The sequence below is a fragment of the Cupressus sempervirens genome, chromosome 1 (assembly GCF_028749045.1).
Source record: "Cupressus sempervirens isolate cs-2001-9-10 chromosome 1, ASM2874904v1, whole genome shotgun sequence".
NCBI classification, from domain to species: Eukaryota; Viridiplantae; Streptophyta; class Pinopsida; order Cupressales; family Cupressaceae; genus Cupressus; species Cupressus sempervirens.
This window is the reverse complement of record NC_143118.1, coordinates 815,840,981-815,859,045: the sequence shown is the minus strand read 5'-3', so window position 1 is coordinate 815,859,045 and position 18,065 is coordinate 815,840,981.

Here is an 18,065-nt window from a genome sequence, read left to right as displayed (position 1 = left end):
TATAAAAATCGAGAAACATAGTCTTCTAATGTCTCTTCCTCAATCTATGATATCCTAAAGATATCATCTCCTCTTGTGCTAGATGCTTTGCAATATTCTTTATATTTTTCCAAAAACAAGGCTTGCATTTCATCCCAATTTATAGCTGCATTGGCTCCTAAGCCCATGAACCATCGTAAAGCTGATTCTTTCAATGTGGCTAAAAATAATTTAAGCTTATGGACATCAGTTTTGTAGTTGAAACTACGACAAAGGATGTCAAAATCAAACAAGAAGGTATTAGGGTCTTAAGTTGCGAGGCCATAGAACTTTGAAAGAGCAGTGGCAGGTATATTCTTGAGATTGGCATTGGTTATGAGACTTGGAAGTGGAAATGGAAAAGTGGGTTGTGCCATGACTAGTGGGGCTGGATTATGAGGTTGCTACTAAAAAGGAAGGTTAGGCACTGGGTGATTAACAATTTGTGGATTCGAGGTAGCGTTATCAAGAAAATTGGTCAATATTTTAGTGAAAGGCTGGAGACCAGATATATCTAGGGATTCAGCTCTTGATGATGATACTGTGGAGAAAATAGGACTTGCATCTTCAAAGGGCAACTCAACTTCTTCTTCAACTTCTTCATTCAAATTAACAGATCCCTGTGGAAGAAATTTGCCATATTCATCTCGTCATCTTCCTCTTCGATGCATGCAACTAAAAATTTCACACTGGTAAAAAGAACTTAATCTAAAAACTATGACTCAAAAATGCTCCTAGCTTGACACCACCCACGGCAATGGTGCCAAAAATGAACTGCCTCACAATAGGTGTTCCATAGTCATGCGCTAGGCCTAGCTTAGGAATAATCTATTCAAGCTAAGGACTACTTTTTCCCTACCATGAGGTGCATTTAGATTGTCAATCCAGGGATGTATACTTGAAATGGTCGGCACAATATGTGCACTAGGTACCTTGATGAGTCATTATGCTTGTGCTGCAAGAAAGTAAAAATGCAAAGGAAGGAAACTACACTACTACTATAGAATGGAAACTACTAAATCTATGAATGTTGAAAACACAATGAAAAGATAATAGAGATTCCATCTTGACTCATCCATTAGACTATTCTTGCAGATGCTACAGGAATGTTCATGAAGTGTGATGCTATAGGAAGGAATTAACTAGCTATGTCTTACCTAAAATACTGCTAATGCTTAGTAAAATGAAGCTATTCTATCCTAATCTAATCCACCATCCAAGTGGGCCCCCTTGGTTGGCTTCTCTAATCTACCAACATAGGATAGAAACTAAAGAGAACTAATTCATTTCATTAATCAGTCATTACATAATTCAGAATTGTAAAACACAACTGCAACAAACTGTGAATCAGTGTTATCTCTTACTCGATAAAACTTATCAAAACCAAAAACTAAAACTAAAAACTTCACACATAGGAGTTGATCTCAACATATATAGGGAATCTACTCTTTATTACATAACAGAAAAGTAACTATCCTAAGTTAAGTCCGCATGAGAGAATATAGGAGAACAACTAAAAGCGGAAAGGAAGGATAATGGAATTGAGGAGGGAGCAATGAAGTCACAGCATCCACTTGCATAAATGCAGAGAAGGTAATGGCTCATAAAAACTCCTCCTTATTCGCTGCCATGTTTCCTAGAGTGGTTATAACTTCCTTTTCATGGTTGTTCCTTGATACTCGTTTCTCCTTGAATGTTGTCGGCAACCAACTTCTGGATTCTTCCGCTCATCCTTTAATCTTTATCATCAGGTTAGTTATGATATAAGACATATTTGTAAATAAACATCATCAAACTAAATTCAAGCATAAGAATGCACATTTGGATATTTATATGAAATACTGCATATTAGATATAATTTAGGCAAAGGATGACATAGTTTTTCTACCCCATAAATCATCAAAGGTTTATCAAACATAGGCTTATAAGTGTTAAAACAAGGATAAATAGAGTATCATAAAGTATCTTAAACATAACAAAATAAAGACATTTTTTTAGACTCATCAGTGGGCACTTTCCCATATTCTCCAAATGCACTACCTTTACATAATGTAGGGAAGCCGCTTTGCGACACATGGATCAGTAGGTCCTTGTTGTTCTTGTTGGCCACAAAGGAGAGAGTTACTAGCTGAGTTATAAATTCTATTGGCACCCACTTTCCCACATTCTAAGTTTTGTCAGATTTCTTGACAATGCAGGGAAGTTATTTTTAGCCATGTGGTAGGTGGGTCCATCTTCTTTAAGCCATCGTAGACAGGGTGGACAAGGTAGTAGGATGAGTTGGTAGTTTGATTGGTTCCCACTTTCTCGCATTCCATCTTTTGTCAAACTTTTTGACAATACGAACAAGCCCCCTAGTGACACATGTTCATATGACATCATGATGGATATTCAAAAAGGTTTAGAAGGTATGTGTTATGTACACCATCAGATCTCCCAGGATCAATGGCTAGCACATGCCTGCATTATAAAGTTGCAAGGAAATTAAGAAATGCAGGCAAGCACCTCACTATTGCATGTCCTTGTAAGGTCGGGTTGGTTTCGTGGACCATAGGGTGATGCCAAGGTGGTGCCAGGTCATGCTGAGTTGGGTGTTGAATGGTTCGTAGGCCCACAAATTTTAAGGGGCAAGTGCAATATTATAAGGATCTTTCATGATCATTGATCTTGCGAAGATCAATGATTGGCACTTTCCCACATTATGAAGATGCAAGGACTTCAAACAATGTGGGTAAGCACTTGAAGGACACATGTCCTTGTGGGCCCAGCTAAAGTATTAATAGTTGGGTTGGCAATTATGTAACATCGCGGTCAGGGTTTTGAGGAGCATGTGTAGTTAGTTAGTTAGATGTGGTTGACCACATAGAGACTTGTGGGGTGGAAAAAGAATAAAAGATTATTGGTTCACATGGCTCATCCTAGTTGTAGAGCTCGGTTGACTTGCTGACTTTGTTGATTCACAAGCTAGGAACATAGGGGATTGAGTTTTGTTGCGCAATTTGATCCTCATGATCAATTCCAACCACTCCCAAGTGAATGCTACACTCCACCATCTTTGATCCTACCCATCTACTTAGTTAGATTGGTTTAATGGCATCGTTTTCTATCTTCTTGGGGCCCTATTTCAATAAGAGATCAAATTTCATGGTATCTGAGTCTATGCCAAGGTTGGATTCACCCTAGATATGCATGATTATTCTCTATAGGACTTAATGACAGTGGTTGTGGGGTAACTTTAGTTAGAAATATCTTAGTTATGCCTAAGCTATAAAGGAAATTTTTGTAGATTTTGTCTTGGTTGACTCTTCTCTAACTTCTCTAATATTGCTCCGCAAATTTAGTGTAAATTCCCTTTGCCTCTGAACTGTATGAAATTCTATCTTATCTCCTCTAGCCATTGATGTAAAGTGCAAGAACTATTTGCCTCTCATCGGTGTATTGTAGAGATCTTCAATCTTGCATGACTATATCTCTTTTGGCCTATGAATGGTATATAAGTGAATCCTCTCTTTCCTTGTGTCATTCATTTGGGTTTTCTAATCTGCATGTGATTGTTAGATTAAAGCAAGTCTGGATGTGTATATCTTTTAGTTTCATGATGGTTCAATAGAGCATGTATGGGTAGAGATTGGTTTGAACATTCTATTTTGGTGCATCACCCCCTTAGGTTAGAATAGGTAGATTTGATCTATGCATTCCTTCTCCCTTTTCCTCTCCAAGAGTAGTTAGGTGCACCCTCATAGTAAAGGAAGCTGGCCTTCTCTGGAGACAACCTCACAGTTCAAGTCCCACAACTTGGAGGTTGTTTCCATGTTTCACAAGGTTTTCCTTAGGTAAAAACTTTGGACATGGGTGAAAACTTTTATGACAATAGTACATTGCATGTAAGTCAAGTGGGTTTACATTGCATTGTGTGCTAGGGATGTTGGATACTTGTACCACTTGAGGTCATTATTGTTGTGGTTGATGTTGTTGTTGATATGTTGAATGTGTGTTGGAAACATTAAGTCCTTGGACTACTATAGGTTGATGTTCTTTGGGGAGTTGGTTATGTCCTTGAGAATTGATTGTTATGTTTGGGTTGTTATTTTGACATCTTTGTGTGTTAGAGGTTTCTCCTTGGGACATCATATTGACTTGAAAATGTGAGGTGTTCCTTTTGGGAATGGGTGTAATTTCAATAGGAATTTTCCTTTGTATGTCAATAGGGATTGTTTCCATTGATGTTTCACATAGTATACTCATGGAAGGCTCCATAACATTTGATGTCATTTCATTTGGTAAAGTTAGGAGCAAGGGTGCACTTTGTTGATTTTCCTCCAAAGGAGGTAATTTTGGTGTCCCTAGAGTTCAAGCCCCTTTGAGGACATCTTGTTGTTGCATCATGTGATTGAGATCAAGTCTCAATGTCCTCTTAGGATATTTATTAAGAGTTTTGTTTCCTTTCATTGGTTGTGGTTCATTAAACAAGGGATTAATGTTGATGTGTTCAATTATACTTTGGAGGATTTCAATGGTTGGTTCTTGATGGGACCTTATAGGTGCCATTATTGTGTTCAAAAGCTCCAAAGATTGTTTCCCCTTATCTAAGTCAAAATTTATCATGGGTTGTATGTTTTCAATTTTTGTATTGGTTTGATTTTTAGACTTAGGCCCCTCCAAGTTTGGGTTAAATTTGACAAATTCTTGGGCTGCCAAAATTTTGATTTTTTTATGGCAATTTTTCTCTTGACATGCCCTAGCCATTTATTCATTAGTGATGCCATAATTGGTGTTAGAGTCATCATTTAGGCACACTATACCTTGTTTTGTGTTTGACATATTAGCATTAAAGGTACTTGTGTTGGGTTTGCTAAATTCAAAAAAGTGTGGTTTTTCATCCTTGGGTGTGGTTGGTACATTTCCACTTCTGCGTGGTATCAGCATGAATATAGGTTCAAAGATAGGACTCCATTGAACCATCCCATTTGTAGGGAAAGTGTTTGAAGGAAACCTCATAGTAGGTATGTTTCTTAGGGTTTGTTGTGTCATCTATTGATTATGGTGATCTTGCGGATAAATGTTTAAGAGGTCTACAAGTAAAGTTTGCAATGCCTCGATTTGGTCTTCATCAAATGTTTTTTGGATTTCCTTGCTCTTCTTTTATATTGGATGAGCTTTTGGTCATGTTGGAACCTCATAAAATAAGGGTTGGTAAAGTTCTTCAGGTCTCTTAGCTAATTGTGTCATAGTGAGTGCTGGCATGATACCTAGGGATGTAGATGTAGTGGAGGAAAACCTGAATGGACTCCCTACCTCTCAAGTCTGCACCTAAACTACCAAATATGCTCAGACAATACCAAGTGTTCCCTTGGTGCACTTGGAACCCTGAAGGTAAGAAATTGCTAAGTAAAAGGTATGCAATAGGTAAACAGAGGTGTTAGGGTGCCTAAAATGCAAAAAAATGAATGATTTGAGTGATTTGGCGTGTTTTTTAGGCTTTTGGGATGCAATAAAGGCTATGGAAGTGTAGATTATGGTTCTGGAACCAATGATCAAATACTTGATTACAAAGTGCACTTTGAAACTACCAATTGGACACTAAAACTACCAACTATGCACCTGAAGTGTGAAGTTGGTAAAATAGGGGTGCAATCGGTAAAATAGGTCAAAATTTGATAATTAGGATGTGGATATTCTAGATATGAGTATTTTTTGGATTTTTAGGTGTTTAGGGATGTTATGAAACCCAAGAAAGTGCTAAAAAAACTAGGGTTTTGATATGAAAAGTATGAATTTCCTAAAGATGCTATGCAAATGCAAATGCAAAGTGTCATTTTTGGAATTTGACTAAAGGAGATAAAAATGACTCTATGGTATGTTAAATGATGATTAAGGTTAGATTTGGGACTTGGTAGTGATGCTAGAGTTTGGTGTATGCAAGGTGGACTATGAAAGGGATGGTGTGCTAAGGTTGATAATGATGTTTGGGTTATGGAAAATGAGGATAAGTGATCAAGGAGACAAGTTGGTTGATAGACAAGTTGATAGGGTTTGATAATGGGAAGGATGCTAGGGTTTTGAACTAGGGTAAGTCAAATTGATGTTTAGGGAGACTAGGGATATGATGATGCTAATGATAAGGGTATATGCAAGGTTTTGAATGTAGGTGAAATCTTTGAAAAGTATTCTATCTAAGAGTTCAACCTTATGAAGATGGACTTTGGATCTTGACCAAAAAGTGATAAAAGATGAAAAGATCAAGTTGATAAAGATGACAAGGTCAAATAAATCAAGAAATAGATAGAGTTTGACCAAAGAAAATGATAAAAAAGAGAAAAGGACTAGTCAACATCCATCATCCATCAACACTAGGAGATACTCTAGGATTCATACTTTGTTCAGATTTTTGACTAAATTCAAAGGTTTTGGGTTCAAAATGATGTTTAGGGTGGTCAAAATGCTGGTTATACTAATTTGATATGCAATATGCAAAGGTCCTATGATGCAAAATGAATTTTTGGGTGCAGGATGTTATTTTGGGTCAGATGTAGAATGAGGACCTACAAAGGATCCTAAATGTAAGTTTAGGGTCCCAAAATGTAGTTTGGAGGCCCAAAATGGTCATACAGGTACCCAACTACACTTTGATAGCACCAAGTAAAATCTAATAGTACCAACTACACCTATGGTGTAGTTGGGGCTAGATTGGGTGCAATTGGTACTTTCATGGCACAATTGGGAGATTGGGTTGAATGGTTGTTGATTCTAAGTTGGATGGTTGCCAACTTGTTCTACCCTAGAGCCAGGATGATAGGGTTAATGTTATGATTAGATAGGAGATTGAGAATGAAGGTTATGACCTAAGTAATGATGTCCTAGGTGAAGAAAATGAAGGTTAGGATGTGTAGGATGTAGATTAGAGCATGCTAATATAAGGGGACCTATCTAGGTACCTAATGACACCTCTAAACTCTCTCAATGTTGTCTGGAAGCCCAAAATAAGTCCTTAGACCACCAAGTGTGCTCAAATAGTACAAACTACACCTATGGTGTGGTTGGGGTTAGTATTGGTGCAGTTGATAGTTTTAGGGCACAGTTGGTAAATTGGGTTGAAACTAAGGCAATTTTAAGTGCTAGGGTTTCTAGATTGATGTCATTGTGAGCTAAATAGTAGAGGACAATGCTAAGACTAGAATGAAGGTTAAGACACTCAAAATGATGGTTAAAGTGTGCAATCTAAAGGTTTGGTAATGCCAAAATGAAAATGGGAGATGCAAGCTATAGATTTTGAGGTTAAATGCAAAGACTAAGGGATGCACACTAAACCCTAATGAATTTAATATAAAAGATGAGGGATACTAATTGAGGGCTAAAAGGTGAAAGATGAAGCCTATATGATGGCAGTATGAGGCTCAAACTAGGGTGAATTCAAGTGGGTTCTATGAAAGGATGAAATCTATGTTATGCCAAGCACATTTAGGATCACAAGTTGCCATGTTTTCCAAGTCTTGAATGTATTGGACCAAAGTTTGCAAGGTTTTGATAAAGCATGTACTTTTTTGATAATATGTAATGTTTTGACAAGGTTCAAATGATAACCAAGGTGTAAATTTGAAAGTTGGATTTTATCTTGATTAATATTTTACACACATGCAAGACATAATAAGACAAGAATAACTATTGTTAAAAGTGAACAAACACACCACAACCTAGGCTTTAGGATTTTACCCACTGAATTTCTACTTGAACCAAAGTTTAGCTACACTTATCTAGAGCAAACAACTTAGAATCTTCATACCACAAGCTCCCCCTTACAACACACTCACTTCTCGGGGCTACCAACATTCACTTCCTAAGGGGCATGACTTCCCAAGGGACTATTTTCTCTACTAAGGACCATAAGAATGTAGGATTTCTTCATGGGCATGGGTTACCCCTTGAGCTAGTGGATAGAAAGGATTTTGGCCACTAAAACAAGGTTTTTAGTAAGGGCATTATGTTTGGAAAGTGAATGATAAACTTCCTCAGAAGGTCTCCTAGCCTCGAGAATCGAGGTTTGATGCACCACAAGGGTACTGGAGGAGAGCTCTCACATAGAAATATTGCTGACATGGATTTCACCATAATCAAGTTTTATATAGTGGCTAGAACATTGACCTAGCTTTTGGCCCATTACCACTCTGAAGTCATCCCTTGGCATACCCAATATCGGTTATCTTGGTCCAAGGCAAGCTTCTTACAGAAGTCACATAGATTTCTCTTACACCCAAGACCCATGAATGGCGAGGGAAGAGGTTACATCCATGTAACCCTTAGGGATTTTGACACCATAGATATGCCAAGTAGAAAAGAAAAAGTTTATTTTATGCACCAAATGAAGTGTTATTTAATCTAGGAAATCCACACACATGGTTTTGACAAACACATAGGGTCTTCAAAAATGTCCTGCAAATAAGCATTAGTATTTTTATAATGATTAGTTTTCAAAAAAAAATTGCCACATGCTGAAAATAGACCATCAATAACACAAAAACATCTATTCTAGGTCCTAGAAAGAAATAGAAACCCTAGATGTAGATTCTAAGTTATGTGTGTGCTTTCTATGAACCAAGTGTACTCTAAAAGAGAAGACTATGCCCTAGAATTCTAGAATGGCTCAAGATGCCCCTAAGTGTTCTCAAAAAGTGCTAACTACACCAATTGTGCACTTGGGGCCCAAAAGGGAATAGTTGGTAGTTTCTAGGTGTAGTTGGGAGACCAGTTGCAAAGTGTGGGGAAATAGGCCCTAAACAATTCTCGAAAAGTGAAATTTTGAAATATGCCCTCCCAAGTTATGGAGTTATGGAGGCCACTAGGCTCCTAAAACTGCCTCCTAGGGGTCTCAAGTGCACTTTGACAGAGCAGAGTGTACCCTAGGATAGAAAGCTAATAGAATACATAAATGAGAGCATAAAATAATATTACTAGGCCCCGTAATTAGACTAGGTGTGATAAAGGAAAGAGAATAAGCATTATACCCCTCTTAGAGAGCTCCTTCCTTACACCTACAAGCACAAACACAAGAAACCCAAGCTAGTTAAGCATGTTCACATGGGGTTCACCAATTGTAGTACCATAAAATGGGCTAATGTCTAACATACTATGAGAAAATCACAAACTCAAAAAACATACATCAACACCCTCCAGTCTACCATGAAATCCAAATAAAGAAAAGGAAGAAACACAAGGTTAAAAACCCCTTCTTTCATTTGTAGCTCTCATGTCCTTCTTTCTTCTCCATATAATGTAGCTCCAAATTGCCTATAGTGTACACAATTTTGAAGCAAAAGCTTAATATTGTGATAATGCTATGAGAATACTAGAAGATGCAATTTTAGTGTGAGAGATGGAACAAAAGACTAAGAAACTAGGGACCCAAGGACTCAAGGATTGGAAATGAGAGGAAGAATGCTCATTTTATAATCAACATGGAAGATGAGAGCATTGGACTTGTCATCTTGGATATGCAACTTGGTAAGAGATTCTTTTGAGAATCCATGATGCATATGACACAAGATGCCAAATGCAAGATTGTGTGATGCATTGGAAGTTGAACATGGCTATAAATGGAAGAGGATCTATGATGCATCATATGACACCTCAAACCAACTTAAAGCCAATAATCTATGACAATGGAATCCAAATATGGATGTGTGTAAGGAATAAGAATATATGGATTATGACATATCTTAGCCAAGTGTAAATGGAGAATCCATGATGTTTCATGCCCATATGTCATGATGATGTCAATATTATGTGGAATAGTTGAATTAAAATCCATTATTCCTCAAAATAGAAATTAGTAAAAATGGAATTAAGGGTAAAAAATATGACTTAGGAAATTGAGAATTTCCATGGTTTGTGAATGATGAATCAATTAATTAATTGAGGGTGATAATTAGGAAGAATAAATAGTAAAATAACATAGGATTAAATTATGGTCTATTTAATCCTATAGAGAAAATTAGTAGATGATTGGCTACTTCAATTAAATAAGTGCGATAGTATCCTTTGACAAAATGTGTCAATAATGGAGATTGACTAGGATGATGATGAGTAGACAAAATTCATGGTCAAATTGATGAATTGGTGAAAATAATAACATGCCAAAGACACATGACATGAATTAAGGACATGTGACATTTAACTAACATTATAAATACTACAGGATTGAGATTGATTGATAAGGTTGATCATAATACATTGACAGACACTATCAGACACTATCAATGTTATTAAATGGTTGAAAATGCTTGATCCAACATTGAGAGACTTGACAATGTCAAAGATCAGATGACATGAATGATAGTTTGACCTAGCACTAAGAGTCATGATAGTACTAAGGTTAGATTGATAGGTTTCCAAGGCACTGAAAGCCACAACAATGTCTAGCTTTATACAAATGATGATAGATTTGGGATGGTTGACATGTTTTGAGTTGATTAAGAATAATTTTGGGTGATTCTAAGTTAATTTGGGGTGATTCTAAGTTAATTTTAAATGATTCTGAGTTGATTTGAAATGCTTTTCAAATGATATGAAATTGATGTGAAAGAGGATACGAATGATGAAAAACATTGTTGAGATATGGTCAAGTTGGCCAAAAGATCAGAGTTAGTGGAATGACAAAATGGAATGAGTTAGTATGAAAATGTGATGAAATCATGGATGTGGACCATTTTTGAGCATCTACACCCAGCTTAGTAGAAACTAACTCAGAAATGATTTCCTTTGTTACCCAACAAAATCTTGATTAACATTGCAAACTTACAAAAATTCTTTAGCAATTGAGTGAGCTCGATTAACACTGGTTCTATCCAACTTTCCTTTGTTACCTGAGTGAGCTCAATTGGCACTTTCTTTCTACAACTTTTTTTTGATGCTCGAGTGAACTTGGTAGACATTGCCTTCTAAACTAGGAAAATATAGGAACATTGGGTAGACATTGAGAACTATCTTCACTATTTGAGTGAGCTTAGCATATACTGATTGATAATGATATGACAATTTTGTAACATCAAAGAAAACATTCAATTAACCAATTGTATCAAACAATCTCTCTCTTTGGCATTGATAGAAATACAACATGTCATAGCATAATGAAATTTGGGAATTTAGACTTGAGAACTCCCTCTATGAGTATGAGCTCTTCCTTGCACTAGATTTTGTCTGCAATAGTTCTTACCAAGTTCATTCAAAAATTTATCCCTCTTTCAGAAAACTTCTTCGTTGGAGGACTTCTCCTTCTTTGGTTCCTTACTTTATTCTAGTTCCAAAAATTTCTTAGAGATATGATGGTAAACTTCTCCCTCTTTGACAACACATGCCAAAGAAAATAATTCTATAAATACCAATGTACCTGTTACCTATTTTTTCCCACACCAAAAAATTTGAATTTAAATGTAGCATACCCAATGGCTACTTCCCATCTTTTTTATTATTTTTAATGCCTGAGAAATATCAAAAAAAAAATGATAAAACCTTATGGTATTTCTTTATTTTCTAATTTATTCTGCTTCCCCGCAACTTTTCATGTTGTTAGATCTTGCATAGATCTACAGTGGGCACTTCCTCACATTTTGAAAATGCACTAAATTTATGTAATGCGAGAAATCCCCTTTGTGACACATGGATCAATGGGTCCTTGTTGTTCTTGTGGGCCGCAGAAGGGAGAGCTACTGGTTGAGTTAGCAATTCTATTAGCACCTGCTTACTGACATTCTGAGTTCTATCAAATTTCATAACATTGCGAGGAAGAACTTTTCAACCATGTGGCAGGTGGGTCCATCTTCTTTGTGTCGTCGCAGATAGGGTAGACAAGGTGGCAAGGTGAGTTGGTAGTTTGATAGGCGCCCACTTTCTCACATTGTTTATTTTGTCAAATTTCCTAACAATGTGGGCAAGCACCCTAGTGACACCTATCCCATGACATCATATGTTCCCAGTTGTAGCTTCCACCATCAGATCTTCAAGAATCAATGGCTGGCGCTTCCCTGCAATATGAAGATGCAGGGAAATTAAGAAATTTGGGCAAGTGCTTTGCTACTACATGTCATTGTGGGGTCAAGTCATGTGAGGTGGCTATTGAGTGGTTTGCAAGGCCCAAAAGCTTTAATGCAAAGTGTGGTATAAATACAAATCTTTTGCTATCATTCATCTTCTATAGATCGACGATCAACGCTTGCTCGCAATATGAAAGTGCATGATTTTTAAGGAATGTGGGCAAGCCCCCTTATGACACGTGACACAGTGTGACATCATGGGCCCACCCTTCTCAGAAGGTGATGATGGCTCATCTTCTATGGTAGTTGTCAGGTGATTTGAAGTACAATGAAAGCATCTCATTAGTCTATCCAGCTGATTAGGTATATAGTCAGGTAAGATTTTTTATCATCGTCAAATTCAAATAGATCAAGGGTTGGCACTTCCCTGCATTATAAAGTTGCAAGAAGATTAAGGAATGTGGGCAAGCACCTTGTTGCCATGTGTCCTTGTGGGGACAAGCTTGTTTCATATGCCATAGGGTGATGCTAGTTTGGGCTAGGTTAGACTGAGTCAAATGTCAAAGTGTTTCATGGGCCCAAAATTTTGAAGGATAGGCACAGTATATGGAGAGTCTTCTTGATTGTTGGTCTTCCAAAGATCAACGATCAGTGCTTTCCTGAAATATAAAGATATACATAAATTAAACATTATGGGTAAGTTCTTGAAGGACATGTGTCCTTGCAAGCCTGACCAAGGTATTAATAGTTAAGGTAGCATAGTTAGGGTTGATAGTTGGTAGTTACATCGTAGTCAAGGTTTTGAAGAGGTGGCGCAATTAATTGAAAAGATATGGTCAATCGGGTGTAGACTCTATGGAGTGGCAAAAAACAAAAAAATCATTGGCTCATGTGGTCTATTTTGGTTGCAGGACTTAGTTGACTTGCTAACCCAGCTGATTCACAAGCTAGGAATGAAGGAAATCGAGGTTTTTTGCACAATCTGATCCTTGTGATCAATTCCAACCACCCTCGAATAAATGCTAAACCTAGTAAATGGCAATAGAAAACTCCACCATCCTAGTTTATCCATTTACTTGGTCAGAATGGATTAATGGCACAGTTTCTGTCAAGGCCCTATTTCAACAAAATACCAAGTTTCATTGTATCTAGATCTATACCCAGATCAGATTTTCTCTAGATCTTTATCAAGACTTAATGGCAATGGTTGTGGAGTAACTTCAGTCAGAAAATATCTCAGTTATGCCTGAGCTATAAAGGCAATTTTGTAGATTTTGGTCTGGTTGACTCTTCTCTATTTTCTCTAATATTGCTCTACAACTTCAGTGTAAATCCCTTGTACCTCTAAATTGTATGAAATTCTACCTTATCTCCTCTAGCAATTGATGTAAAATGCAAGAACCATTTTCCTCTCATTGGTGTATTGTAGAGATTTTCAATCTCGCATGACTGTATCTCTTTTGGCCTATGAATGGTATATAAGTGAATCCTCTCTTTCCTTGTGTCATTCATTTGGGTTTTCTAATCTGTATGTGATTGTTAGATTAAAGAAAGTCTAGATGTGTATATCTTTTGGTGTCATGATGGTTCAATAGTGCATGTATGGGTAGAGATTGGTTTGAACACTCTATTTTGGTGCATCACCTCCTTAGGTTAGAGTAGGTAGATTTTCTTTCATGCATTCATTCTCCCTTTTCCTCTCCAAGAGTAGTTAGGTGCACCCTGATAGTAAAGGAAGGTAGCCTTCTCCAGAGACTCAACCTCACAGTTCAAGTCCCACAGCTCAGAGGTTGTTTCCATGTTTCACAAGGTTGTCCTTAGGTAAAAAATTCGAACATGGGTGCAAACTTTTGTGACAACAGTACCTTAAGTACCGATTCATCTACAATTTGCCTTTGCCAATTTTGCATCAACTTATTGATCTTCAATAGGTTCTAGTCCATGCATTCACTAAACTTAATTTAGTGAATTTCAGATAGGGGAATGACCCCCAGCTTACCTCTTAGATAGAGAAATGTATCCTTAGGTAATGGCTTCGTTAATATGTCTACAATCTATTCCTTTGTATTCACATATTCTAGTCTGACTTCTTTATCTCACACTAACTCTCGTAAGAAGTGATATTTTATAGCAATATACTTTGTTTTGGAGTGCATTGCTAGATTCTTTGATACATTGATTGTATTAGTGTTATCACAATAAATGACAACTAGATCTTTGATCTCTACTTTCATTCTTTCCAACAGTTGTTTGAACCAAACAATGTTAGAACAACTGACTGCTACTGCTACATATTCTACCTCTACTGTGGATTGAGATGTATAATTTTTCTTCTTGCTTGTCCAAGATACTAGTCTTTTACCAAGAAAGAATGCTCCACCAATTGTGCTTTTTTTGTCATCAAGACTTCCTACCCAATCAGCATTAGTAAATACTTTCAAGTCCAAATTGCCTCCAATTTTGTATCATAAATCATAGTCATTAGTAACTTTTAGATATCTCATGATTCTCTTAATTTCTATCATGTGATTTTCCTTAGGATTTGCTGAGAATCTTGCCACTATTCCAACTACTAGAGCAATATCGAGCCTTATGTGTACTACATACTACAATTTTCCAATCATTGATCTATATGTGGTCTTATCTACTTCTTTAGAATCATCATTTTTGGAAAGCTTATGTCCAATAGACATAGGTGTTCCAACTAGTCTTGAATCTTTTATTCCAAAGTTCTTCATTATCTCCTTGATATACTTAGATTAAGTGATGTAGATACCATTCTTGTTCTGTTGTATTTACAATCCAATAAAGAATTTATTTCACCAAATATTGACATCTCAAATTCTTTACTCATTTCTTCTGAAAATGCTTTTCATAAGTCATCATTTCCTATAAATAGTGTATCATCCACAAATATATCATCAACAAATATTTTTGCCAACACAATCTTCTTATCTAGTCCTCCCTTGTTATATAGACTACTATTGTCATTTGTCCTTTGAAAACCAATCTATACCAAGTCATTATGTAGTCTTTCATATCGAGCTTTGGGGGCTTGTTTGAGACCATATAATGCTTTGTGTAGTTTGCAAACCATGTCTCTTTTGTTAGGATCTACAAAACCTTCTGGTTATTCAATGTAGACTTCCTCATCAAGAATTCCATTTAAGAATGTAGATTTGATATCCATTTGATATACTTGAAATCCTCTATGTGATACATATGCTAGTAAAGTTCTAACATCTTATAATCTTTCTATAGGAGCAAAAGTCTCACCATAGTCAACACCTTCTTCTTGAGAATAACCTTTTCACACTAATCTTGCTTTGTTTCTTGATACTTTTCCATCTTCATTTAGCTTATTTCTAAATACCCACTTTGTACCAATTACACTTTTATCCTTAGGTCTAGGAACAAGAGTCTAAGTTTTGTTCTTTGGTATCTATTCTATCTCTTCCTTCATTGCTTCAATCCAAATTTCATTTTCTAGAGCATCTTTAACACTTATAGGTTCAAATTTAGCAAGTAAACATGTACCTTTTAATTTTCTTCTTGTCATTGTTCCATCTGATTTGTCTCCAATGATTTGATCAGGTGCATGATGCCTTATAACATATCTTGCTAACATAGGCTCCTTGGTCTTTGAATGATTTCCACATCTTCTTGAATTTAAGTTTCAAGCTCAACTCCTTCTGTTTGTGACTCGAGTCCATTAGGCTCAGTGTGAACTAGCTTGGTGGCCTCTAATTGTGACTCAGGTCCTTATAGCTTAGGTTGCACTATTCACAACTCGATAACTATTGGAGTTTTTGGGGACTCAAAGATGAAGCTTCTTTTCTCTTAGATAGATTGGTAGAGTATTAGGTTCATAGTAAAAAAATCTTATGTAATCTATAGGTTCCTTGTTACTTTCTTCTTTACTCTTTTCTACAAATTCATCAATTCTAATATGTGCACTTTCTATAATTTTGAGAGTAGAAAAATTCAAACATATGTATGCTTTACTTCTATAGGAGTACCCTAGAAATATGCCTTCATCACCTTTTACATCAAATTTTCCTTTTTTAGATTCTTTATATATATAACATTTTCCTCCAAATAGTTTCAAGTAACTTACATTAGGTTTGTAGTCATACCATAGCTAATAAGGTGTTTTTTTTTTAATCTTTCTTCAACTAAACTCTATTCAAGGTATGAACTACAATTCTAATACCTTACTTCCAATATTTGAGAGCAACATTCTTTTCAATCATTAGTTTTCTTGCATAGTCCATGATAGATCTATTTCTTCTTTCCACTGTACTATTCTACTATGGTGTACTAGGGGTTGATACTTGTCTTTTGATTCCTCTTTTAATGTAGAAATTATTGAATGCATGGGAGATGAATTCACAACCTCTATCCAAGCTTAAGTATTTCAACTTCTTTCCAATTTATTTTTCTACTCTTGCTAGATACCAGTTGAATTTTTGAAAGGCTTCTAATTTTTCTTTTAGGTACATTACTGTCATCATTCTAGAGTAGTCATCAACAAAAATAATAAAAAGCTTTTCTTTTCTATAACTTTCTATTCCAATAGGGCCACATAAATTTGTATGAACAATTTCCAAGACTTCTTCTAACTGATAGTCTTTTCTTTTGAAGCTAGTCATTCCCATCTAACCAATTTGGCAATTTTTGCATAGACCCATGTTAGACTTCTTCAAACTAGGAATACCTCTTACTCTTTTATGTTTTCTTATCTTAATGAGATTATCAAAATTCACATGACATAGCCTTTTTTGCCATAACCATCTTTCCTCTACTTGAGCAATAAAACATGAACAATCACTGAGTTCAAGATAAAATAGATTACCTTTTCTTTTCTTGCCAGATCCAAACCAGATTTTCTTTCCTATCTAGCAGTTTGGCCTATCCATTCATGAATTATATCTTGAATCCAATGTTATTTAGTTGTACCACACTCAATAGATTATTCTTTAGTCCTCCAACCCAATAAGCATTGTCACATACAAGTTCTTTAGTCAACAAGATACATCATTTTCCTTCTGTGTTACAAGGTTCATTGTTTCCAAATCTTACACTACCTCCATCATAATATTCCATATGCTCAAATTTTTTTTTTTCACCAGTCATATGATGTGAGTAGCCACTATCAATAATCCATATATCATTTTTTCTAACATGAGATATAAGTGCTATCTTATCTCCTTCATCATCAGATTCATCTTTTAGAGCTATATATACCATTTCATCTTCATTGTTATCAGAATCTTTAGCTATAAAATAAGATTTCTTACCTTTGTTCTTGTAGTTCTTGTACTTCTTAGAGTCCTTCTTGCCTTTATTATTATTTTTCTTCTCATCCTTGATTTCCTTATTTGGACACCTAGCAGCAATGTGACCAATGTTTTCACAAGAAAAGCATATCAGAGGAATTTTACCTTTGTACTTTCCTCTTCCTTTGGTATACTTCCTTGCAAGCAGGGCTTCAACAACTTCAAGTTCACTATTCAAAATTTCTTCTAATGATCCATATTCTCCACTTCTTGATTAACTGGACTTTCACTTTTTACCCTTTTCTTTAAGTGAGAGTTTAGCTTTAAATGCAGATTCAATATTCTTTGAAGTAGGAACATAGTTATCAAAATTGTCTAATTCAAAAACTTTTAATCTTCCAACTAGAGCATCCAAGCCTATTTTATTATTTGGATCACATCTCATTTATTCAATATTAAATACTCTAATTGCATAAATAGTAAGAAGAGTTCTGAATATTATACTTATAACAGTTTCCTCCTTAATGTCTCTTCTAGATGCTTTGATTGCACTTACACTAGCATTGATCCTTTCCAAATATTTTTCAATATTTTCATCTTCTCTCATTCTCATTTGATAAAATTATCCTTTAGGGCTTTCTACTTTGGCTCTTCTTACATTGTCATCTCCTCCATAGATATCTTTTAGTTTGTTCCATAGTTTAAAGTAGTTTTGCAATCTTTTACCTCATCAAATTTAGCATAA